Consider the following 27,199-nt stretch of genomic DNA (forward strand, 5'->3'; position numbering starts at 1 on the left):
TGATGAAATGGATGATTGAGTCATTCACAAGATTAAGGTGGAAGCTAAAATATAATAAACAAACTCGAAAAATTATTATTTTAAACACGTATAAATTTTTATCATAATTGAGACATTTGACATCCAACAAATATTAACTTATTCTTTCAAGTCCAGCGAGGCTGTTTAGCAGAATTATTGGCCAGGATTTCTCAGTCGGTGAGCGGGGGCGGGGCCTGCTTACCGACATGTAAAATGACGCGGAATGACATCGAGTGGGACTCCCAACATCACCCCGCCCCATTTCAATTTTCAGGTCAGCGGGGGCTCAGCCGAATCAGCTGTGCACCCGCCGACCTGTCAAAGGCCAATTGAGGCCACTGGCAAAGTCATTAACGTAACTAGTGGACCTGCCCGTCCCACCTTAAGGTCGGCGAGCAGACCGGGGGCCCTGGCGGGCATTGGAAAAAGCCTGGAACCTCATCCATGTAAATTAAATCAGTGAAATTTCTTTTTCTCTGTCTTCAATATTTTTTAATGTGGAGCCGATCTCCCTGAGGCAGCACTTAGCCTCAGGGGGATGAGTGCGCTCTTTTGCGCACATGTCTCTCCCCCCGCCCCCCCACCCCCCCCCCCACCCCTTTCACCACAGGGAGCAGATAGCACTTCCTAGTGGATGTCACGCTGGGCGGGCATTAATTGGCCCACCCACGTAAAATGGCGGCACCCTCCCAATCGGGGGGGGGGGGTGCCGATCAGAGGCATGCCCGCACGCGCCAGCTCATGAACTTCCCTCCTTACTGGGGGAGGGGGGTGGAGTTCTGTCCATTAAGTTAGTACGCTGTTAAAAACCCAACTGCACCTCGTGCAACAAAATATAACTTTTTCAAAGGTTTGTACAGCGAGGCCAACGCGTGAGGGGAAACTATCATCAGTTCAGTGATTTATAATTGGTTGCAGTCGGTGAGCCTCAAAAGCACACACTGCGGAGAGGCTAGAATCCCTGTCAGTGACTTTTGGATCCCTGCATTTAAATGCACAAGTGCGGACTCTAGGAGTTGCTGTCAGTGCCCGATGGACAATGGTGATAAACGCTGACAGTTTCACCATCACTGGTACTGCAAAGTTCAGGCCACTGTTTTGTGGACATTCGTCAAATGTCTCAGGACTGAAATGGCTGCTTTCAACGTCGGAAGACTGCAAACTGAAACAAGGGAAGCAGAAAGTGGCATGTAATTGCTCCAAACTTTTATCTGGAAGGGAGAAATGAGGAACTTTGGGTTGAGTTTTCAATCTATAGAGGCAGTGAAACTGTCTGGATAACTGGGCTGTGGTTTGCTGCTCCATCTAATGGTAGAAGTTTGCAGGTGCGACCAGGTGCCCATTTGTTGATGGAAATCCTTGGTAGATGCCACCTAGAAAGTCGATGGGATCGATGACACCAAAATCAGGAGTGGCAAGTTTAATATTTACTAGATTACTGATGAAAGGTCGTTCACTGAATATGTTAAATTTGTTTCTCACCCACAAATGCTACCTGACCTGCTCAGTGTTGCCTGCATTTTCTGTTCTTATTTCAGATTTCCACGATCCTCAGTATATTGCTTTTGTACTAATACGTTAAAAATTAATCTCCAGAAACACTGGACATGGGGGAGGGATGATGATGTTTGGTCCTCAGAGAAAGCAGGACTAGAGGGTGGGTGATAATTGGATCTGATGTGAAGATATAAATGAGTTTCTATTTTCATGTTATATCACAGAATCACAGAGTCACAGAATCACACAGTGCAGAAGAGGCCCTTCGGCCCATCGAGTCTGCACCGACACGTGAGAAACACCTGACCTACCTATCTAATCCCATGTCTGTCCTTATTTCTAAATAATATTTTGATTTGATACTACTTCCTGCTTATCTTGTGTGGTTTTACACACAAGAGGTGGAATTTTCCCAGCCCTGTGGTGGTAATTTTAGAGCTGGGGGATGGGAAAATAGGGAGGAGCCAAGGCGGAATGGCTCCTGATGCATTTCCGCCGCTGGGGATTTTCCCACGCCATCCTGGGAAGAAGGTTGATTGCCCACTCCACAGATTAAAGTAGACAACTATGATTAAAGACCCAATTGGGGGCGAATCTCTGGTGTCACTGCTATATATTTTACATCTTGGAGCAGCACAGTGATGACGCTAGTTTTAATGTGTGTAACAGGTTCTATTTACAGTGCTTTAAAATGTCTCCTCCATGCTTCAACTCTAGCTCCAGCTTTCTACAGCTTTGTTTACTTTTCTTTGAGTCCACACCCAGGCTTAACCAATCAATGCAGCGAGCATCAATTGTAAACAGACTCAGATAATCAAACACAGAATGACTGAACAGTAGCATCACCAGCATTTTGCCGCCAGAAACCTCCCCCACCGTGTAGACCCACTCCTTGGAGGTGGACTCCCTGCAGCTGGTTGGCGGTGCCATCTGAGCCAGAAGCTCCTTGCCCCAAAGAGGGAGCAGCATGCATGAAAGGCCAGAACTGCAGCTGAAACTGATCAAGTGGAAGAGTTACCCCCTTCGTCACGATGGATCTACCAAACTAGACCGTGATAATTTAATCACTGTGTTGAAGGCCAGACGGGACACGTCCATGTTGAGGTGCCCTCTCAGACCCAACTGATCTCTGCAGCACCCACCTCTCCCAATGCGGCTGATGAGAATCCAGAGCTGTGGGCCTGCTGATTGGGCCTGCAGCATCTAGAGCTCGTCCTCCATCATTGCTTGGAAGCAGCCAATTAGGAAGCTGCCTCCTGCAAGATTGCTGAACTGGTCTTGCTACCACCAAATGTGGGCTTGGGACTCCCATTTTGCCCCAACATCGTGGTACCACAGTCTGCAGAAAATTCCAGCCAAGGAATCAAGGCAAGGTGTTTTCATGTGAAATAATATTGAGGCTGCAATTTAATGAAATTAGATCATGCTAATGTATTTCAGTCCCAATTTCAATGACACCTATATCGGGTGCATTCATGCTTTTCAGACCATCCACTTTCAGGCTCCCTGTTGTCTCATTGCTGACATTTGCTGGAAAGTTCTCAATGAACGAGCACACCAGGGAGGCTATGTGTGGTTGTCATCACCTACCTATGGGTGGGAGATGAGGGCCAACCCAAAATGTGAATGTGACCGTGAATCCCAGACCACGGAAAACACCCACATCCACTGGACATCAAGAACTGTTGTGTGAGGCACCTCATTTCACCAGTTGGCACCTCACGAGGCCATTGAATGGATAGCCAAACTATACAGCCCACGTTAAACCTTTCCTACCATATGAAAGTAGTAAGTAGTAATAACCCACATTCTGTCCTTATGTTTTAATTTCCATTCTGGGTTTCTAGGTCAATTTGTAATATAAGATAATTGTGTAAACTTGACACTGTGTAATTACACTGTTATGACCCAGCAGTTGGTAAAGCTGAGTTATTTAAGAAGCCCAGGGGGAAACTTTGAACAACTGTCATAAACAATATTTTCATTTGGTATGCTTGAGATGCAACTCTGAATTCAGGCATAAAACCAACAGTTCTCGAGGAGTTTTTTTTAATTCATTCACGGGATGTGGGCTTCGCCGGCTGGGTCAGCATTTATTGCCCATCCCTAGTTGCCATTGAGAAGGTGGTGGTGAGCTGGCTTTTGAACTGCTGCAGTCCATGTGGTGTAGGTACACCCACAGTGCTGTTAGGAAGGGAGCTCCAGGATTTTGACCCAGCGACAGTGAAGGAACGATGACGATATATTTCCAAGTCAGGATAATGAGTGACTTGGAGGGGAACTTGCTGGTGGAGGTGTTCCCATCTATCTGCTGCCCTTGACCTTCTAGGTGGTAGTGGTCGTGGGTTTGGAAGGTGCGACCTAAGGAGCCTTGGTGAATTCCTGCAGAGCATTTTGTAGATGGTACACACTGCTGCTACTGTGTGTCAGTGGTGGAGGGAGTGAATGTTTGTGGATGTGGTGCCAATCAAGCAGGCTGCTTTGTATTGCATAAGACATTTATTAATTTACACAGGTTAAACATATACACATGGCTACAAATTACTACTATTATAACTTATAATAAATTCCCAAACTGATCTCCACTGAGGCCACAGCAACCCATAGACTTTAAGCAGACACCAGACAAAGCATTTTCACCTTACGAATTCAAAATGAGGTCCCTTTTATTTTGGTTTTGCAGACACACAGGTAGACTTACAGGCTTTGATGTTACATGCCTCTGCCCTGCACAGATGAAACTGCTATTTGTTATACTCAGCACAACTCTTTGAATATAAATTCTCATTGTATCACCAGCCACTTTGAACTCCAGTTCTTCTAATAACAAAACCCCTTTCATATTATCAATTTTATTAATAATATAAACATTGCTCGGTCTCTGCCAGCTAGGTACCAGATTTCATTCCCCTTCTTGAATGCTCTATTCAATAAAATGCAAATGTACCTCTATTTCTCTGGTTACATTTCAAAACCAGTATACATCAAAACACTAGACCAGCTGGCTTTAATCCAGTTAAGACACACCCACAGACTAAACCTCTATTTAAAAAAAAATTCCAACAATACTATATATATTAATAGCTTCATGACAATATCTTACGATTAACCATGCTCCTGGATGCAGAGGACACATAAAAGGGGGAGAGGCTAGAGAGGGAACTGATGAAAGAGAAGTGGGTAGTGGTGTGCACAGATGTTGGAAAGGTGATATGAGGAAGGGGAGATGGAATTGGGAAACAGGAAGGAGAAAGGTAGGAAATGAGAATAAGCTGGAGAGGAAAGATGAGAGATATGAGAGGGCAGCAAGATGGAGAAGGTGTGATGAGATAGAGAGAGACAGGGGATGGGGAGACTTTAAGGAGACAAAGGGGAGGTTAGGTAGTGGAGGGCATGGGTGAGCCCAGTGATGGGTCTTGTATGGTGGTCTCCTCTGGTTCCTCATCTGAGTTGTCCTCAGGGCTGGAGATGGGGCTTGCGGACGCCATCAAGCTCTTTCCATATGTACCTATGATAGAAAAGGGAGATAATAAGTGCGTGGCAGGTGATTCTGAAACAGGACAAGGCACGCACAGTATGATTGTCTGAGGGATGAGCTGGTGCAGGATCTTCACTTGGGTGTGCGCTGCCACCCTCAGCGTCAGTGCAGGCATGGTGGATGTCCTCCCCAGCCAGCTTGATGGCTCGATTGTTGTGAGGACCTTGATGTTGGGCACTCCAGCCCCAGTCTGGAATCTCTCTGTTTTATTGTGCGCCAGCTTGTCCTGCATAAAAACGGACAGAGTGTGAGAAAGATGCATGCCAGGGCAGGTACCTGACATATGTGGGCAGTGAGAGGAGCCACGGACATGATGATGGCTCGATCTCGAGGGTAAATGAGCCCAGATGGACATGCGAGGGTGTGTAAGTGAATGAGTGGTGATGTCCCTTGAGCTGGCAGTGAATGAGGTGCCAGTGAATGTGCGTTGGGTTTGTGAGTGTGTGAGTTGAGAGTGACGAGATGGTTGACTTTCTCCGGCAGAACAGATAAGATCATTCACCCTCTTCCTGCACTAAGGCGGCTGACATCCACGTGGACTGCTTTGGCACTGATCACTGCTGCCAGCGCCTCCCAAGCCGGATTTGTCACCTTGCTGGACCTCCTGCGGCCAAAGTGGGGGGTGGGGAACATGCCGGCAGGCCTCAACTGTGTCCAGCGGGCACTCCAGTGAGGGCATCACTGAATTTGGAGGCTGCCATTCTCTTGAGTTTCGCGACCACATGTTCACTGGAACAATCCTGGGCTGCCAACCTTGAAAAGGCTGTGCGTGCCTGCACTTTAAATAAGGCACCCGGAGTGAGGAAATGGTGACCTGACAGCTGCTCGGGCAGATCAGAGGCTTACTGCCATCGACATGACATACTTCACCCAACCAATGAGCCGAGGAATGGGTAATATGGCACAAATACCTACCATTGCGGCCAGCGAGTAGAATGCAGATTTTTTTTTGTGCCCGCTCCCACACCTAGTGCAATGGGGTGGGGTGGGGGGAGAAATCCCACCCTATGACTCGGCACACATTGCTTGTTCAAGATTTTATCTCTTTCCTCTGATTGCCTGCCGGACACGAGACAATTACCCTGCGAGGAACTGCCCTGATTAGGCCAGGGAAGCAACAGCGACATGGGGAAATGTTTCCTTGTGCAGGAAGTGGTTACCATCTGGAACTCGCTGCCTGAGAGTGTGGTGGAGGGCAGGTTCAACCTCAGCTTTCAAAAGAGATTTGGATCGTTACCTGGAGTGGGAAAAAAAAATGCAGGGCTACAGGGGAAAGGTGCGAGAGTGGCACCAGGTGAATTGCTCTTGCCGAGAGCTGGCAAAGACACAATGGAGTGAATGGTCTCCTTCTGTGCTGTGACTATTCTCTGATTCTGTAATAGGGCAGAACTTTGCGTCCCGCGGGGCTGGCACGTGTCTGACCCAATCGGGCGTAAAATTGGGCGAGATGAGATCGGGCGAGCGTCCCGAAGTTATCCCACCCTCGCACGATATTACGCTCGGCGGGCACACAGAAAAGTCAGAAGCATACCTGCCAACAATTAAGAGGGCAGTAAAGCTCATTAACAGCGCAAATATCTCTGACTTTTCATGGCATGTCCGACCTTGGCGGACAGCCGAATCGGCCAGGCAGGCTTTTGCATTTTTCATCAAACCTCGTCCAAGGGCGGGATGAGGCTTTCGTTGTTAAATAAAATAAAAATAAAAATCTGTGGACGGCACTTTTAGCACCTATACGTTCAGGTGCCTGATTGTGATGCTTGGACCTTTCTCTCCTGATTTTCCAAACTTTATTTCATGGTTTTGGGTCTGCAGCTCCCCCTGAGGCAACTCCCTGCCTCCAGGGAGCTTTCCCTCAGCGCCCGCCCGTGCCCGGATTGACATCATCGCCCGCCCGCTCTCCCCCCCCACTCCCCAACCCGGCTGTGCTGGGCATTTCAACGCGTGATTCACACTGGCCGGCCATTAAATTGGCCAGCTGGTGCGAAATTGCGGTCGGGGGCCAATCGTGGTCAGTGGTCTGTTTCCTGGCCGTTCCCGGGCCCACTGATTGCGGCTACCACCCTCCCCATGGAGACCTCGAGGTGCTCGTGTGTCGGAGCCACAACATCAGACAGATCTCGGAAGGACTCCTCCATCTTTCGCTCTAGTCTGGTCGACAGCCTCTCGCAACTCTGCCTGATGTTCCGCCGCCTGTCTCCGCATCTCCAGCATGTTTGTGACGGCCGCTTCCAGAGGCTCGTCATCTGAGTCAGACTCAGCGGATGACAGTTCTCCAGCAGTCCTCTGAGTGCCAGAGACCTGGGCTGCCACTGTGTCCCATATGCTACAGAGACGTGTCAGTGAGGTGTTCCCCAGAATGTGACCCTGTGTCTAATCTAGATCTATAACCCACCGGGGTGTGTATCTCTGCACTGGTGGAGGGTGCAGGTGAATGCCATGACTGGTTTTCAAATGGCTTCTCAGCATCCTCCTCTGAGGTGGCCTGTGGGCTGCAGCTTATGTTGCCTGCGCCGCTGTGTCTGGACCTGCTGCCTATAAGAGAGAGAAGACAGATTTAGTTCATGAGCAGGTGAATCCAATATTCCATATCACTCACTGTGAGTGTCAGAATGTGATCAACTCATGGAGGGCTCACAGCTCCTGGCTTGCTGGGAGAGGCCGATCTCACCTCCTGCACAGGAGTGATCTTTGTCCTCGCCTGCCAACTCAAACCTGGACAGATCCAAGATCCGTGTCATCCCTCCTCCGATCTGGGATCTCTCCCTCTTATTGTGGGCAAACTGGGCCTGTATGAAGACAAATAGATAGCATGTGATAAGAAGGGGTGGAGCAGAGTTTGAGAAGCTCATTTGGAGAGCCGGTGCAGACATGTGACCCTGAGCCTAATCTAATGGTTCCTCCCTCTGTGCCGTTAAGACTCTGTGATTTTGTGACTGCTGTGTGCGCTGAGCCCTCCCCTTTAACGGCTGAGGTTGGCATTTGTGCAACATGAGATGCTGGTGAATAGGCTTTCACCAATGTAGTAGCCCATTCCAACCTAAAACAGGGTCTGAACAACATCCAAACCTGGGCTAACAAACAGCAGGTAACCTTTGCAGCACTTAAGTACCAGAAAATAACTATCTTACTACACATACGCCAGGATTTCACGGCCCTGCAGTGGTGTGTCACCCCCGGTGGATGCAGCGAGTCATTTCAATCTCCATTCAGTTTGATGGGTCCGTAATATCCTGCTGGCGGGAGGGGTCATAAAACCCTGGCCACAAAGAAGAAAGTACCTCCCCTTGATCTTCAATAGCATCATCAAGTGCAGCACAATCAAAATCCTGAAGGGTCACATCTAACTAGAATATGGAACAACCATATCACCATTGTGGCCACAGAGCAGTGCAGAGACTGGGTACAGTGTGGCAATAACTCCCCTCCTGGCCCTGAATGTTTCTTCACCATATGCAAGGATCAAGTAAGAGAGCAACGGATTACTCAGCAGTTACCTTTTGGTAGCACCTCCCTGCCTTGCAAGAAGGACAAAAACAGCTCCTCCAAAATTCCCCACCAAGTCTTGATTTGGAAATAAACTTCTATTTCTTCATCAGTGGTGTGTTAAAATCTTAGAATTCCCTACTGATGTCACAAGGAGGCAGCAGATCACCGTGAAGGGTCACGATTATCTTCTCAAAGCATCATCCATAAACAAGAGCAAATTTAGGCAAGCTTTAGGAATAATGTTAATAAATATTTGAAAAAGGAAAATTTTAGGAAGTATGAGGGAAGGACAGGGAAATGGGACTGTTTTTTTTTATGAGAGTCAGCACAGACACAAAGGGCTAAATGACCTCCTTCTGTTCTGTAAATTCTATAATGTTTTATAGTAGGGTATAAATTATCCCACTTCATTATAAAACTGGATCAATAATTGAGGGTATGTGGATTCAAATCCCACCATGGTAGTTTGAGAATTTGTATTTGAGTTGAGCTTAAAATTCTGGAAATGTAAAGCTGTTAACAGTAAGTGACCATGAAGCTGTTGGATGACAGTAAATCAAGCTGGCTCACTAATACTGCTCAGGAAAGGAAATCTGCCATCCATACTCCAGTCTCACACTAACATGGTTGATTCTTAACTGCCCTAGTGGCAACTAGGAATGACCGATAAATGCGCCCATATGAACCTCATTTATGGTTTCACAGTGTATTCAAATTGGCAATCAGGACATTGGAATAAAAGATCACTGGTCTCCCCTTTGTCGCTCCTTCACCTGTAGTCAAAATAGATCCACAATCAGAATAAAGACCAACATGCCCTTTGTGTCCTCATTAAATGAGGAGCCTCTGCCACGTAAATATGTTGGTGGAATTTGACTGCCAAAATGAAAATGGGATTTTTAAAAAAAAGATTTTGAGGAATATAACTGGTAGTCTGGATGAGTTCTAAATAAATACCGCAGATAATGTGTGGAATGAAACAGCTGATCTAAAAACAAAAAAACAAAGGTGCGGAAGACTGTGCTCTCCTTTTAGTTTGCTTTCACAGGCATTTGCATGTTCCATGAATTCCTGATGGGGGCGCTGCTGATCTATTTAAATACACTGTGCCCAGCATTGCAAAGACTTGCCAACACTGTAGTCCTCAGTATTCATATAGATGCAGATCTAAGATTTTGGGCAAGAGTTGCAGCCTGCGGGGGGATGTGAGGAAGAACTTCTTTATGCAGGGAGTGGTGATGACTTGTAATTTGCTGCCTATGAGGGTGGTGGAAGTGGAGACGCTTATTGATTTCAACAGAAATTGGATGGGCACTTATGCGAAATAAACTTGCAGGGCTAATTGGATAAATGGGGGAATGGGGCTGTCTGGTTTGCTCTACAGAGAGCTGGCATAAACTCAATGGATCGAATGGCCTCCTTCAATGCCAGAATGGCTTTATGGGCTAGATTTTAAGGCCCCAGCTGCTGAATTTCAAGGTGGGGAGGGCTCGTAAAATATAGTGCTTGTCCTTCCCATCACCTCCCCACCCACCCTGACTTGTCTCCCAATTTATGGAGGGCAGGGTAGGGGACAGGCAACGTGCCCATCCTTGGGCCTAATGAGGCCCTTGAGTGGCCAATTAATAGCTGCTGAATTCTGCCCCCGCCACTAATTTCCATGGCGGGGAAGGCCCCGGCCAAGCTGATAGCCCAGCAGCTTTCACTGCGCATGCTGCTGTTGGGAAGAATGGGGGTTGACCTCCTTTGGTGGTGCCCTGTGCCCATCCATGGCACCCCTCAAGCCTCTTGCTGGGTCCACGAACCAGGCCCTGCTGATACCCCAACTGATCTGTCAGCCTATGCTCCATAACCCACTCTTGGTCGGGATTGCCTCTTATCCCAGCAGTGGTACCACTCCTGCCTAATGCTGCCGGGACTTCAGAGCTACCGGCCAATCAGATTCGTCAGCAGCTCTCTAAGGGCTGGGATGGGAAATCTCAACCCTAAGCAATCAAATCTGCTTCCAGCATAAAATGGCTGCTTGAAGGCCAACTTTTGGGTGGGTGGGTGGGCTACCTGATGGCTTTTCAGTCTGGGTGGGTGGGGAATACGGTACCCCATGAAATCTAGCTCTGGTGATTCTGGGTGATGTGAAGCCATGGCCCTGTGTCCCAGTTTGTGGTTTTCTTCAATCCCTCCAAAACTTCAGCAGGAGATTGACAGGAAACCCTCTGACAAATACATAAATCACCATTTATACTCATTCACATGGTTTCACTGATGACTCCCACCATCTTCCCATATAGCCAAAGTTATGAAAGAACATCAGGCCAATCCCTGTGAAATTCATGGGTCATTCCATTTGCGTTCCTTCAACCTGCATTGTACCCAGAAATTGATCCAAACTGCTGCAGGGTATGTCACTATAACAAACTAACTAAACTGGACAAGCACAAAACTTCCAAATGTCTAGTGCCTTCACACATTTGTGGAGCATTCCAAAGTGCTTTACAGTCAATGGTTTACTTTTGGATATAGTTACTGTTGCTTTGGAGATAAATGCAACAATCAAAATGTACACAGCAAGATCCCACAAACAACATAGGAATGACTAGTTAATCCTATTTTTAGTAGTGTCGGTTCGACAAAGAATGTTGGACAAAGCATCTGGAATACTCCCTGCTTTTCTTTAAATAGCACCGCAAAATTTTTTTGCAGCTACTTGAGTACACATGCTGGACTTCGATTTAATATATCGTCCAAATGATGGCATCCCCAGTGATGTAACACATTTCTGTCGTCAACCTAGATGTTGAAATCTGTAGAGGTACTTGAATGTACAAACCTTGACTCTGAGGCGAGTGTATTAACAACTGAGCCAAGCTGCTGTGGTTCAACAGCAACTAGGTGTATTTACAAAGGTGTCTTTAACAACCTATATAGCTTTGTGGGGAATAGGTGAATGTGAAAGAGTGGAAGGTGCCTTAGAAGCGAGGTGAGAATACATGTTTGAAAAGATGTTTTGAGGACGATTTTAAAGGTGAAGAGAAAAGTATCAAGGCAGAGGAATTGAAGGTGAGGGTTCTAGAGCCTATGTCATATTTCAGCTTCACACTCCAGCCATTATACTTAGCAAATGCAAAAATTTAGGTGAAATGTCACTTTTGTACATGAGAGAAATCAATACTCAGCAACTAAGAGGACAGGAAACCCCCTCCCTCCCAACAGAAGATGAATCAATTTAATCATTACTAAACATTTTTACTCACAGTGATTTATAACTCAACACATATGATAGCTGAGGAAAATCCACTGCTATAAAAATACAGAAGCTAAACCAGATTGCTCAAAACCTTTAGTCTGTCATTCCTTCCAACAACTTGAAATGCCCATTATTGAAAAGGAGGCGGTGTAACAGGATGACATCATCTGTTCATCAAACAGCAGAGAAACTTCTGAGTTCAAATCACTCAGATCCCCTGAAGGCCATCACAAACAACAGTTCTTTACATAGTAAATGTTGTATCATTCACGAGTGCAAAAGAGCAACCCCTCCAGCCCTCTGAGATGCCTGCACTCCTCCAGTTCTGGACTCTTGCCTGGCTGACTTCCATCACCTCAGCATTGGTGGCCATGCCTTCAGTGGCCTAAACACTAAACTTTGGAATTCCATTCCAAAATCTCTCCACTTCTTTCTCCTCCTTTTAAGAGTTTAAAGCCTACTTCCTCCACCAAGCTTTATGGTCACCTGCTCCAAAATCTCCTTATTTGGGTCTGCACCAAATTATGTTTGACAATGCTCCTGTGTAGCATCTTACTCCTTTAATTAAAGACACTACATAAATTTAAGTTGTTGTTGTTTGGGAGCAATGTTCTGATGCATTAAAATGTCTGCTCCCAAAATTGTGTTGTTGAAATACCCATGCTAGAGCTGTGGTGTATCATCCTCTTGCATACAGGAAATGGCAGGTTCAATTATAACATCCACACTTTTAATTCACAATCCCTCTTTGCTCAGTTCTTCTCAAGCTCATACAGAACCCCTTCAGTTTCATCATACTAAATATCAATACTCAAGTCCAATTGCTGCATTGAGTACTTGTGTATTGAATACCTATTTTACACAATACCTGATTTTTTTTCCCATTGAAATTGATGGGATGACTGTGGCTCCACTTCATACTAGTAGTGAAGTCTAATTTCACACAGTACAGGACTGCCAAGTCCCTGTTGTTCTCTATTTGGTTAATCCAGGAAATATTATATCCCAACCATTATTTCTCATACCATCTACCATTTTGTTTTTCTGGATAATTATCCAACTGTCTCTTGAATTTGTTAATACAATGAGTCCTATTGCCTCCCTAGATTCTCCATTCCAGATGTTTACTGCCTTCCCTGTAAAGTACATCAACTGAAGTAGAATTGAGTTGATCAATATTTCCACAAATTGTGATTTACCCCACCAAAAACCACAGGACAAGGTTTCTCCTGAGATCCGTGCTAATTATCTTGAGATACATAGTTGTTATGACCATAGCTGACAAACTTAAATTTATGTAGTGGCTTTAATTAAGGGAGTAAGATGCTACACAGGAGCATTGACAAACAAAATTTAGCACAGACCCATATAAGGAGATTTTAGAGCAGGTGATCATAAAGCTTAGTGGAGGAAGTAGGTTTCCCAGAGGGAAACTTGTCTTACTGATCATAACCTTTTTTTTCATATTTTGAAAATGAGGGTTAAACTACTGATCCCAGAAGCATAGAATCCCAGTGACACTTTTAGGATTTCAAAATTAGAAGATGTATTAACAAGAAGGAAAAAATCTTAAACACACAAGATTAAAATTACACAGTTGAAACAGTCTTACAAAGCATTCCCCAAAAAACTTACTTGGTCAGAACTTGTCAACAGGTCCCTTATAGATTTTTAACCATTAAAATGCAGTAATATTACCCAAGGCAAAATGGCTGTCACTTTGATGAAAGGCATACCACATGGCTTTTCACTCTCTTCCACTCTGCTGTGGAAATCCCAGAAATAAAGGTTCAGAAGCAGACGACTTTCTGGCTTGAAATTGGATGGCTGCTTCAAATTTACGACTTTTCTCAGCACAGAGCTCGCCTCAGGACATCTTACCCACACAGCCAACAAAACTCTACTAAACATCTCCCTTAAATATACTTTTTTTCCCCTTTCATCCTAGACTCCATTGTCCTAACCACCTCTTTGAACTCAACTTTTCCAAAATCTAAAAATCTTTCATATCTTCCTATTGCCTTCATTTTCGGGTCAAATAACATTTACTTATGAAACCTTTGTAAATTGTAAAATTCCCTTGTCATTTCTAACCTGCCCTTTTAAATTTAACGGCAGAAAAGTCAAAGCCCCTGTTTATCTCAGATTGTATATTTCAAACCCAACCTATTTACATGAAATCCAACTTCACCATGGCCTTTCATTACAAATGCATGCATCTAACTACTTTACTTTTCATCTCTAAGTTCCCACAGACAAACTGTCTTTACTAACCTTCCCCCAGTTTAATCAATCATTGACACACACACACACACACACAGCCCGCTTTACAGAATACAGCCACATTACCAAAAATATTAGAAAAGATAACATCCATCTTCACAGTTGTTCAAAACTGAAGCCTTTTCAATGTCAAAAGCATTTTCAATGTTATCCTTGGCATCAATTACTGAAGGGAGAGAATTTTCCCCCCATGAGGGCGGTTGTGTGGGAGAAGGCGCGGGTGGGCGCGGACCCGATTGGCGCCCCCAATCAGGTGTGTGCCGCCATTTTATGTGGTTGGGCCAATTAAGACCCACCCAGCGTGATGCGTACCCAGAAGGGCTGTGCACTCCCTGTGCAGGTGGGGGTAGTTCCCTGAGTCGGGAGTGCGCTTTTTCGCCTGCACAGAGGTGCCTCAGGGAGATCGGTTTTAAGTTTTAAAAATTTTAATCAAGAAAAAAAAATTTAAGACATGTCCCCTCAAGTGACAGTGTCACTTGAGCTGAGTCACGTCAATGAACTTTAATGAAAGCATTTATTTAATTTATAACCCCTTCATGAAACCTCATCCCGCCCGTGGTTCCATGGTTCTGAAGGCCTCCTGGACTCTTCACCTGCCCGCCAGCCTTAAGGTTGGATGGACAGCTTTCTCAATAGAGTGAATTAGTTCATTAATGGCCTTAACAGGCCTTTGACAGTTCAGCGGGTACGCAGCTGACTTGGCTGAGCGGCTGCTGAACTGAAAACCTAAATGACGCGCGGTGACATCGGGACACATGCCCAACGTCAACCCGCGTCGTTTTATGCCTCGGTGAGCAGGCCCCACCCCCGCTCGCCGAGCAGAAAACTTTCCCCAAGATGTTTTAATGTGGCTTATGATTTTGCTGCCCATCTCAATAGCTTCTAATCATTTACATACAACACACTTAAATCAAGCTCTACAATGCTGCAAAGTGTGAATTAGTTAACTGTTAATTCTAATCCACAGCCTTCCCCTCAAAGAGAAAAGGGTGATTGAAATGTGGTTCCCAATGGAGGAACGGGTATAATTATTGCGGTAAGCAACCAGTAATAATCTCACCAGCTAAGCTCAAAACAGAAACAGTCTTAGGGACACACGCTGATTGTGTGCAGCCCCTCTTCCAAAAAAAAGCATAAGTCTGAATTTTTAGCTTGGCGAGCAGGTGCGATGGGCGGGCTGGGGATTGACCAGGAGATGGACTGCCGGCTGAGATCGGCTGCCGCCCACGATTTCGCGCTGGCTGGTGAATTAACCACCCGCCGGCGTGAGGCGCATGCTGCAAAGCTCGGCGCTGCCGGGGTGGAGACAGGAGGAGTGTAGGCGATGATGTGAACACAGGCACGGGCGATCGCAGAGAGCTGCCTCAGGGAGCTGCAGATCTGAAAACGTTCCAATAAAGCTTTGAAAAGCAGAAAAAAAAAGTCCCAGCGTCATAATCAGGCGCCTGAAAATATAGATGATAAAAATGCTGTCCACAGATTGTTATTTTTATTTGATTTCATAATGGAAACCTCATCCCAACCTTGGATATAGGTTTTATGAAAAATGTAAAGGCCGCCTGGCCGATTCACCCATCCACCAAACATAAGGTTGGACGGGCGACAATAAAATAGAAGACAATTGCACCATTAATGGGTTTAATCGCCCTCTTAATTGTCGGTGGGAGAGCTTCCGGCACTTGCACCTGCCCGCCGAGTGAAGTATAGCGCCAGTGCTTGCCCGACCTCATTTCGTGCAGCTTCAGGCCCGATGGAGTCGGGAATGCACCCGCCTGATCAACATAGAATTCAGCCCATAGACTCTTGAGCCTCGCTGAGCCTTCGAGAGTCAGAAGGTTGTGTGGCAGGAGATTCAAGAGTTGGGCATTGAATCCTGCTGTTTGCTGTGCATCACCCCGGGTCCTTCTTTGTAGCAGAGCCTCCATATGTCTCAAAAATAATCCATTGTATTATACAGGGTATAGCCAGGGCCTCCACCCTGGGACCTGCTGGGCATACAGTCTGCTGGGAGAAAGGAGGGGGTACTGGTGCCTTGCTGGGGTCCACTTAAAGATCCAGACCTGGGTCAGCTTGTGGTCCCAAAAGGAAAAGTGGCACATCAGTGGAAACCGGACTAACAGCTACCACTGCACCCCCCCGCCACAACCACCAACCCCCTCCACCCACCCCCCACACCCCACCCCCACCCCGTGGTGCATGTGTCAAAGTTTGCTCCATTTCTTTTACAGTTTGGTGTCATTAGCACATCCAGGTACCTGCAGGCCAAATGCAGCTAAGCTAATCTTCTTGGACACTGTGCAGGAATCAATGATAGATTCCCAACAGCCCTTAATACAGGATCAATAGCTCATGGATTTTTTGGGGGCTATAATGTTTATAAATAAGAAACAAACTAGCACAATAAGGACAGTGGTTCCCCTAGGTTCTCATAGCTAATAATTCTTGAAAACCCTTCTGGCATTTCTTATTGTTCTGATTTAAAGTACATGACTAACAGAGGGCACTTTGGGGGTAATTTATCAACAGCTTCTGATGTAACTTGCCAAATATCTTTCAAGTGCACCTCTTTCACTTGAAGAATATTTTCTTTGGTATTGTTCCAGCTGCTTTTCTTAGTAACTTACAAAATCCTCAACTTCAGCTGCTACTCGCAAAGATCTCTGAAGTTATCAAATCTCGAAATGCAGAACTCTAAGAGCTTGACCTGGCTTGGGTGTTAAAGCCAGCTTCAGTACTGATCTTTCTTGATATATATATATATGTGTATATATAATTATATATATATATATATATATATATATATAAAAGAACAAGAGAAAGGGTCACTTGGTCCGCTGCAAGTCACCCCACAATCACTTCAACTCACTCAGCCTAACACCAGATACATTTCTGTCTCTGGTCTCTGACACCGCTTGGTGAATTAGGTCCGATAGGCATTGGGTCAGATTTTCCCCTTCAAGGTTTGGGCATAAAAGTTCGTCACAACGGACATGCTTAGTGCAAATTTGGAGGCAAGCTGTTGAGTCTTCTGCATCATTAATTTTAATGGATAGCAAATTGTGAGCACATTTTCCTTGGATTTGCAATGGAGGTTTTCACTCGCCAAGCTCTTATATCTGGGAGCTGAAAAGAAAACTTTAAAATTTACTTTTCACTACTTTTAATTTATGCCCTCTTATCTCACTGACCTGACTTGCCTGAAGTAATATTTGTTCTCCTCATCGACATCACTCAATATACTATAGTCAATTCCGTGAGCCGTCTGGAACGAGCAAAACATCTTTGCACGGGCAAAGACAGGATGTTTCCTGCCCTAAAGGACATTAGTGAACCACTTAGAGTTTTACAACAATCCAACTTAATGGCCATTTTTGCTGTTGCCAGTTTTTTATTTCCAGATTTTATTTTTACCTGAATCCAAATTCTCGAACTGCCATAGTGGGACTTCTACATCATGTAGTTTATTAGTCCAAACCGCCAGGTTACTGGATCAGTGACATAGCCACTACACTGCTATAACCTGTTCACAAGTCCATATTGAATTATGGCATTATCACCTTCAATGTTGTTTTGTTAGAAATATTATTGCCACAAACGACATGCAGGCCTGGGTTTTCTGGGTTGTCTATGGCCTGAATATTCCTGTTCCTGATTTGACCGCATGCCGACAGGAAAATGACGCGGGATGATGTCGGGGGTTCCCGGTCCATTTAAATTTTTAGGAAGGCGGGTGGACAGCGAAATCAGCTGTTCGCCTGCCGACCTGTCAATGGTCAATTGAGGCCATTGACAGAGTATTTAAGATAATTAAAGACCTGCCCGTCCAACCTTAAGGCTGCCGGGCAGGCCAGGAGCCCCAGCGGGCTTCTAATAATACTGATGAGGTTTCATGTCCGTTTTTAAAAACTTTAATAAATTTTATATGATATTTATTAACATGTCCCACCTCGTGTGACATTGTCACATGAGGGGGACATGTTAATAATTTTTAATTTTTCTATTTTTAAAGTTTTTTGGACTGTCACTAATCTCCCTGAGACAGCACTTAGTCTCGGGGAGCAGTGCGCACTTTCGCACTTTGACAGCTGGGGATTCCCTCCCTCCCGGAACAGGAGGCGCATAGCGTTTCCTGTCGGGAAGGCCACTGGCCGCCCACTCAAAATGACGGCGAGCCCCGTTTCGGTGGCGGGCATCGGCTGTCCACCCGCCGCCTAGCCGTTTGGGTCCACATGCCCACCGAGGGCAAAATTCTGCCCTATGGCTTCACCTCATTATTTTCAAATGGCCTTCACTTTACTGTGTTATATTGAGGTCGGTCGGTGAATGGGGGGTGGGGTCCACTTGCCGACGTGTAAAATGACGCGGGATGAAGTCAGGTGGAACTCCCGACGTCACCCCACGTCATCTCTATTTTCAGGTCACCAGGGGCACTGCCGAATCAGCTGTGTGCCCACCAACCTGTCAACGGCCAATTGAGGCCATTTAAAAACTAATTGAACTCGTTAAAGGACCTGCCCATCCAACCTTAAGGTTGGCAGGCAGGCTGGGAGAACTGGGGGGGCTTTGGAAATAGCCTGAAACCTCATCCACGGGCGGGATGAGGTTTGATGTAAGTTTTTAAAAATTTAATAAAAGTTTAATTAAAAGTGATGGACATGTCCCAACTCATGGGAGAGTGTCCCATGAGGGGACATGTCAGGGAAATTTTACTTTTCTATATTTAACATTTTTGAATTTGGCGCTGATCTCCCTGAGGCAGCACTTAGCCTCAGGAAGTTGAGTGCGCTCTTATGTGCGCATGCATGAAAGAGTGCTCTCTCCGCTTAGGGAATCCTCCCCCACCCGCACAGGGACCGCATAGCGCTTCCTGGCGGACATCACGCTGGGTGGGCCTTAATTGGACCGTGCAGTAAAATGGCTTCGCGGCCCTGATTGGAGGCGCCAATCAGAGGTGTGCTCACCTGCGCCTGATCCTGAACTTCCCCCCCGACGGGGGGAAAATTCTGCCTATAGTGAGAGAAAACAATAGGGTCAATTTTAATGGTTCCTGCTTGGTTGGACATGGGCAATGGAGGGTCGGGTGCCCATCCTACCCTCTACCCCAATTCCTACAATGGAAAGAAAGGCCAAGCAGGATCTAGAAATGTGGCCAAACCATTAATGCCAAACCAGTTATACCCCAATATTCCAGTCAACTCCAATATTACACATTACTGACTCCAGTGTCAGGGTTAGTTGTATATTACCCATTGAAACTAAAATAAAAATTTCAAAAAACAGAAGTAGAAGCTTTTGAAGAATAGCCCTGAATTTCCTTTCCATTTATTTTGGTGTGAATATGCTATATCTGGGCAGGGAAGAGCGAAATTTGATACGGAAACCAGTTACCCTTTTCCCACCCACTAAAATTTCGAAGCAACTGGTTAATAAACAGCTAACACTATTTAACCTTTTCTCTTTCCTTGTTTTCTGTTTTATTTGAGTATACCTCTTTTCTTTCTTGAACGTCATTGGTAATCTGGAAGCGAGAGCCACACTGTCCAAAAACGTTGGCCTCTGGTTGAAAACAATTTCCAAGCCTGGTTTATGGTTAGACAAGTGAGGCTTGGGTTTCGGATGTTTCATTCAGTCACTGGGATATGAACTGGCCAACTTCTGACAAGTGCTTGAAGGGCTGAAGTGAAAGCGCTACTGCTGAACGAGTTATCTCATCGGCAGGTCCACCAGCTTGATTACACCCTGACAGCATAATTTGTGGGTGGCCTCTGCGGGTCACTCCCTCATAATTACCAACAGGCTTAATTTTTAAACTTGTCGAATCATTCAGACATTATAATTTAGACCTTTAATTCACCAAATGTAACATAATATCAATGGTCATTGCTTTCGAGTGTAGGATTTAACCAGAATGGCAGTGATTTATTGGTTTGCATTTTCACAAAATAATAAATGAAGTGATTTGAAATGTTAGCTCCTTTTAAATATGGACATGGAAAAAAATGTTTCAACAGCCCCCACGAGCTTCGAAAACAGGTTGCAATCTGATTCTTTGCCTTACTTACTAAACTAGAGTTTTGTGATTAGTATATAAAAGTTAATATGGTTTTAAGGCAGAGGGGATGTGCCTCCAGATTTTGAATACTGACTCGGTTTTGTTTAATCTGATATATATCAAGTCTACGATGCTGAGGCATAGAGTGCTTGGAATTTAACACTCCCGCGGAGCTGGCTGTGAGGCAGGGGGACATTTCATTAGGCTGGGAAGGGCAGGATGGAGAACCTGCCACCAACCTGACTGACACCTCTGCCACCTCCCAACTCACACATCCCCCACCAATTAAGACCAGGGCGGGGAAGATCAAGGCCAGCCTTCCCAACCCTGGGACAATTGCAACCCTTAAGTGGCCAATTAAGGGCTGCTTAAGGACCTCATCCACAGCCGGCGGTACTCTACCAGTGATGGTGGTGGGGGTCATGTTATGTGGGCAAACCGCCAGGTACACCATAGTGGGCTTGCCTTTAGCTTGGGCGTTTGGCGTTCGCTTCTGCTCGGGTACCCTGTGTACAAGCTGAGCTCCACTGGTGGTAATGGTTTCCCCCACGGGAAGGCACTCACTTCCCTTGATACCGACCAACTCCCTGCCCCTCACCTGGGGCTGTCTGACTAGCCACGCCGATCCTGACCCACTTACCTGGATTCTGGGCCTCCATGGCTGATCCCCCTCCCGGGTCTCCTACCGCACCAGAAGTGTTCACCACTCCTGGTGGTGTTGCTGGGTCTGAGGAGCTGCTGGCCTCTGATTGGCCGGCAGCTCTCAGAGAAGCGGTCCTCATCTTGCAGGCTGCAGAATCCATGATGGCAGGCAACAGGCTGCCTGATTGGATTTGAACTGTACCAGAGCTCCCAGAAATGGGCATGGCATGCGTATTTATTTGTTGCATATGACACGCTCAAGCATCAGATTTTTGTACTGAGTTTACTGAATATAATCAAAGATACCAGATTAACTGAACTGATAAGCAACATGCTGGCCAACAGGCATTTCTTTGTTGATCTAAATGGTAAGCGAAGCAGATGGCACAGACAGAAAAAAGGCTTCCCTCAAGGTAGTGACCTCACACCCTTTCTGTTCAATATTGTCACTGACACAATGCATTTGCTCTCTTGCTGCCCATAATCAGTATGTTTTGTATGAAAAGCGTTGTATCTTTTCTCACCCTTGGAATGTATGTTCCAATTAAATAGTTCAGCAGCAAGCTTTCATGGGTTTAAATTAAGTAACGTTGTTTATTCTCACACACTTACTCTAAACTGACATAATATCACGCATGCACACATGCACATGCACGCATGCGCAGGAATTGGATACAGATAAATAGAATGCATTTTCACATATTACAGTTAATTCAGTCTTTGATTTACAATTTCTAGTCTCCCATGTGAGAGGCCTGTGGTTTCTTGAATGGAGCTGATGATTCAAAGTTGAAGTGAGGGTCTTGTAATGCGAAGGTTCATAGCAGGTTGTGGGGTTTCTTGTATTCGAATATCTAGGAGGTTGGTTCTCAGGTGAACTCTGAAACTGGAAGAGGTTAAGTACAATGATTGCTGATGCCTTGCAACTAGTTTCAGAGTCTGGTTCACAAACTGATGGATGCTGATGGATCTGCTGGATTCTGGAGTAATAAAGGTGCAGTCCCTGAAACCAGCTTTGATTACATGACTGCTGGCCTAGCACTTCTGAGGCCTACCTGTCCAGTTTGGATGGGGTGGGGGGTGTGGGGGGGTCATCATGATACAATGGGAAGTTGATAGTAACCATTGAGAGTCAACCTTCCTTTTGTCAAGTATGAAAAATGTAGACAAACAGTCTGGAAACGCTATAATCTTTAGGTGTTGGCCCGTCCTTAAGCAATGAGATGTGTGAGTTCCCCAGATGGCTGTGAGGTACCTTCACCTATATTTACATTTAATTAGGTTTTACCAGAGTTTTGATACTGTCTGTAGTATTCATATGGTTTGTGGCAACCATTTTAAGACCTTGTTTGTGTCCAATTTTTAAAAGTATTGACTGAAAGTTCATAATATGACATGCTTGTGCTAGGCATGGCAATATTTAAACAACAACCAGCCCATTCATCCACAGATCAGAAATTTGCTCTATGGTGATTACTGTGCATAGCATCTCAGGACCAATTTCTTCAATAACGTAGAGAAGTCCCTGGTGACGCATTAAATAATCTTATGTGGGCCAACCCCAAAAAGACACAGATTAGTTCTTTGTATCTTAGAATTGAGGTGAAAAGTGCGAACATACTTTGGTATGTGAAAACATAATCGCACAACTTTAAACCAGTATACCTTGGAGTGATACAAAAACAATAATTGCTGGAAAAATTTAGCAGGTCTGACACCATCTGTGGAGAGGAAGACAGAGTTAACGTTTCGAGTCTGTGTGACTCTTCATCAGAACCTTAGAGTGATGTTAGATTGCATTTTAGACTTCAAATTAAAAGCGAAGATGAAATTTTAAGGATATGGCCAACTCTATTTGGGGTAATGAACCAAGGGCATTACCAACAGCTGCCCTTGCTCTGTGCTACTTAGCAACAGAATATGCCTGCTCACACTAGGGAATGCTCTCCCCATGCCAAGGATTTGGATCCCATGCTCAATGCAGCTTGTGGATCTATTACTGGCTGTCTGAAGCCTACTAAATATGTACCTGCTTTTTGGCATTGCTTCATCTGCCATATGGAGGCAAGTTACATCAAAAGTAGAATGAACAAAGCAGAGACCAGTGACCCTTGCCATCCTCTCTTCCAGAAACTGCCAGCAACAATGAGGATCAAGTTGAGGGGCAGCTTTTTACGTACTATCCAGCCTCCAGACTGTAACCTTCACAGCCGCCCCCTTGCTGATTGGTCAACACATCTACAGATGAAGGCACACAAGTTGTCTAAAGAGCCAGAGGAACCCCTCCCATCAGGAAGCAGAGAAACATGGCCTATTTAGCCTTGTCTCAATAGCCTCATGACTGGTGTTAGTCACTGCAAAGTCCTTATGTAAAAGTGGGGATACAGCCAAACTAATTCTTTCGGTTGTGGCTATGGAGAGCACCCCAAATGATGGGACATCTCCTAGAATGCCCTTTACTACCAGAGACATTCAGCTCTGAAGACCCAAATGTTTTCAACTCGCGAGCCAGAGCCTGCGTGGAACAGCGGCAAGAGAAGGTGTAGCGAAATGACAAGAAAAAGAAGGCCATAGTTACGATCCATGAGGCTAGAATCTTGTGCTGTTACCTGGCGTGGCAGCAGGAAAGATGGAAGGCAAGCATCATGTGGGAGGCGAGAAGTCAGCTTCCCCATGTCAGGATGAAAGTAAAAAATAAGGTTACAGCAGATTGAAGCTTCCTGGCAGCAAACAGCAGGAACCTACTGGTAATGCATTAGCATGTCGTGTATACTCATTGAAACACCAATTCACCCGTTTAGATGGAACCTTTCCAATTAACTCTGCAGCAAACAAGAAACATGGGGAGCTTTGTAAGTTCATGGGAGAGAAGGCATTGATGCCTTGAGATTGGATGGTGGCTGCGCAAGGAGATTGGGACAAAGCTGACCTATGGTGGCTGGGGGGCATGGCTGACAGGGAGGGTAGGAGAGACGCAGGGTGCTGACTGTGCGAGGAGGATTGGGGATTGGCTGTCCGAGGGAGGGAAGGTGGGCCATGGTGGACCTATGAGGGTGCATGGGGCACAGGTGAGCAGATTGTAGCAGCAGTTTAGGTTATCCAGGGTGGGGGCAAAGATGACCAGGTGGTAGCAGAATTTGATGATTCCCGGGCAGGGGGTCAGGGGAATATTAAAACATTCTAGCAGCTACTATAGTCACACAGTGTCCATTCACATGGCCAGACTGATGCTGCTGGATTACAGGAAATGAATGCCTGACTGAGTGCCCTTTAAATATGGCACCTGGACCTTCAAGACCATGAGGTCAACTTCATTCCTAACCCTGCCACATGATTGGCTGGGCACCTCATCCATGAATATCACGTGAATGCACGTGGCCAGCCATCCCGCCCACAAGAGCAAGCCCCATGCACTTCTGATTCTGCCGTCAGGACACTTGACACTACAAGATCCAGACCAGTGTGTCAGTAGGGAAGAGGATTTTATGGCCTATCTCAAATTTCTCTTACAACCATCAAAGCTGATGTTAGCACATGTGGATTAGGTTTTACAGCTTTGACCATCCAACCACTAGCCAAGAAGAAGGAGCATTCATAGGTTAGAGAGAAATTATTGGTTAAAACTATTGCCTGCAATGAAAGCTTTGCATAGAGAATGCATTAATATTAATTTCTGAGTAATGTGCTTGCACACTGTACACGTCTGAAACATTGCCTGATCCTGCTTTGCTGTACAGTGCGTGACCATATTATTTTGTCCACTGACATACCAATACCTCTGGAGGTATAAGAAAAAGTTGTAGAAATAAAAGCAAAAGGGTTAGCTGGAAGCAAAAAACTGCTACTCATCTGCACGTAACTGTGGGGCGCCAGGCCCGATTTTAACTTACTCATAGCCCATTCACTTGCGCAGAGTTAAAATCAAGCCCTCGCTGGTTATCTGTGCTGATGTTGGGATGATAGGGCAGGAGAAACCTTATGGAAGTCATGCCTGTTACCCGACAATGCTGAATCTCAGATGTAAAGGTGCGCTAATTCTTGTGATGTTATGAGATTAATGGAAAGACTTCTGAGGCTGAACTCTGAAATAAAAACAGAATATGCAGGAAACACACAACTGGTGTTTCACCGCCTGAAGGACAGAAGATAAGCTAATTTTTGAAGTGTTTTGTGTGTTCATACATTCTTCACATTACACGAGAAATAATACTGTTAGCCAAAATCCAGAATCTCACCAGCAGCTGATCTCTCCCAATCTTCTTGACATTGATCTGCCTTTTATCTTCGGCTTGTTTTACTTCCTTGCATTTTTGGCATAGCGAGTGCAAATCTTTCTGGCCTCTTGGTCAGTGCCTCTTCAGCAATCAAACTTTCTTCTGCATCAGTAAACATATCTTTCTTCTAGTTTTCCCAAGTGTTATTCTGAAACTTCTGCTTAGCACATCTGCACGGAGAAAGAGTTTGGGTACATTTCAGGAGTTATCTCTCCCATCACAGAAATATGCTCGACAGGATTGCATATCATATTTATGGCCTGCACAATTTTCCATCCATTAATTTTAATGGATGCTGAAGTGTAATAGCCAAGGATCCGCTGGAGGTTCACTGGGCTTCACAGTTGTACAGTTTCTATTTCCACGCATGGAAAGACATCATAATTTGCCTAGTGAGTAACAACTAGATTCTCACCTGACCTGCTGGCCCCATTCAGTCACCCTGGCTGCTGCAGGTGAGTGCCCATGATTGTGAACCTCATTTTACTGGAAAAATTCAGAAAATAAGTTCTAGATTCTGTATCACAAAGGCTGGCTACTTCACAAAAACTCAAGAAAGAGAGCAGGAGAAGACCTGCCATGCTTGCTCCACCATTCAATATGACCATGGCTGACCTCGGGCTTCAACCTCACTTTCCCACCTGCTCCCATATCCCTTGATTCCCAGAGAGACCAAGAATTTGCCTATCGCAGCTTTAAATATATTCAATGATGGAGCATCCACAACCCTCTGAGGTAGAGAATTCCAAAGTTTCATAATCCTTTGAGTGAAGAAATTTCTCCTCATCTCAGTCCTAAATGATCAGCCCCTTATCTTGAGACTATGCCCCTAGTTTTAGATTCCCCATCCAGTGGAAATAATCGCTCAGTGCCTGCCCTGTCAAGCTCCTTTTATATTTCAATGAGATCGCTCTCATTCTTCTAAACTTCCACCTCCATAGTGTTGCCTGTTGTTCACCCTGTTGCTGTCCATCTCCATACTTGATTATTCCAATGCTGTCTTGGATGGACTCCCATCTCTACCCTCCATAGGTTTAAGCTTATTCAAAACCTTTGCTTCTCATATCTTAGACCTGAGGCTCACCCTCGCCACAGTGCTTGCATTAACTGTGCGATCAATAAACCCCTGCTTTCCAATACTGTAGCCTGCCCTCTAACAATCAGTTCAGGTTTCAATAGAGCCAATCAGCTCCAGAATTCACTATAGCTTTGATCCAGGAGTGAAGAGTTGAATGCCGGAGGAGAGGTAAGAGTAACGTCCATTGACATCAAGGTAACATTCAATAAAATATGGCATGATGCAAAACCAAGGTCATGGGGGTAAAGGAAAAATCCTTCTAGTGGCTGGAGTCTTACATGACACAGAGGAAAATGGTCACTAATTTTGGAGTTCAGTTGTTACACCCCACAGGGCATCACTGCAGGAGTCTCTCAGACGATAATACTCTGCATCAAACAACATCCTGCATTGAACCTTTCTCCATTATAAATTCAGGAGCGGACATGTTTGCCAGCAATTCTGCTGTGAATTCATTTGCAGCTTTGTTGATAATAAATTAGCTTATGCCAGCTGAACGACATGACCTGGACAACATTGGGTCTTGGGGTGACAAGTGGCAGGTAATATTTAAACCTCTTAAGTGATAGGTAGCAATGATCTTTAACAAGAAAAGATCCAATCACAAACTCTAGGCCTTCAATGGCAACACTATAACCAATCACAACCAGCAACATCCTGACATCAGAATTGACCACAACAACAACTTGCATTTATATAGCACTTTTAACATAATAAAATGTCACAAGACATTACTCAGGGGCAACACAAGCAAAATTTTGATCTGTGGAAATTGTTACTGTTTTACATCTATGACCAAGTTCACAATACATTTACCTTGGCTGATGCTTCATCTTTAATGAGGTTGGTGTTTCTGCGTTTCTAGGGAGGAATAGCAAGCATAGTTTGAATTTTAATATAAGCGTTTAGCACTCAATCAAGCCATTGTTCATTAATGTTGAAATCAATATTGCTTTCTCTATAAGGGAACATTATGGAATTGTAAGCTACAGTAATTATCTTTGATGCTGGTAGGTCAATTTATTGTCCCGTAATAATGTTTTTTTCTGAAAAAACAGAGGCCATTAATCTTTTACAACAG

The 27,199-nt window shown here is 45.2% G+C and overlaps 1 long non-coding RNA gene across 1 annotated transcript; it reads right to left on the minus strand.

The window, feature by feature from the left end:
- Positions 1-21,336: 21,336 nt before the first annotated feature.
- LOC121280395 lies at positions 21,337-26,980 on the minus strand. Its single transcript, XR_005943607.1, has 3 exons — positions 26,935-26,980; positions 25,002-25,210; positions 21,337-21,652 (listed from the first exon to the last, which is right to left on the minus strand). It is a non-coding gene; the product is annotated as an uncharacterized LOC121280395 (long non-coding RNA).
- Between the last annotated feature and the right edge of the window lie 219 nt (positions 26,981-27,199).

Source organism: Carcharodon carcharias, chromosome 7 (assembly GCF_017639515.1).
Source record: "Carcharodon carcharias isolate sCarCar2 chromosome 7, sCarCar2.pri, whole genome shotgun sequence".
In the NCBI taxonomy this organism is placed as follows: Eukaryota; Metazoa; Chordata; class Chondrichthyes; order Lamniformes; family Lamnidae; genus Carcharodon; species Carcharodon carcharias.